Below are 233 nucleotides of genomic sequence, written 5' to 3'. Positions count from 1 at the left end.
CTAACCTTAACCCTGTATCACTGAGTAGAATAAGCCTGTTTCAGTCTAAATCCTAACGATTTTAATCCTTCAATAAGCGGAGTTTTTATTTTACAGTCCCATAGCTGGGATTAAAGTGTTTGGAAGAAGTTCTGATGCCCATTGCTGCCAGATGTTTGCTGCTGCTGCTGCTGTAATGAGAAGCCCAGTCGTTACGTCACTGCCCGGGGTTTCCTAGTGAAGTGAACCCTACG

Source organism: Echeneis naucrates, chromosome 12, assembly GCF_900963305.1.
Source record: "Echeneis naucrates chromosome 12, fEcheNa1.1, whole genome shotgun sequence".
Lineage (NCBI taxonomy): Eukaryota > Metazoa > Chordata > Actinopteri > Carangiformes > Echeneidae > Echeneis > Echeneis naucrates.
The sequence above is the reverse complement of the archived record's forward strand: the minus strand, read 5'-3'. Positions refer to the sequence as shown.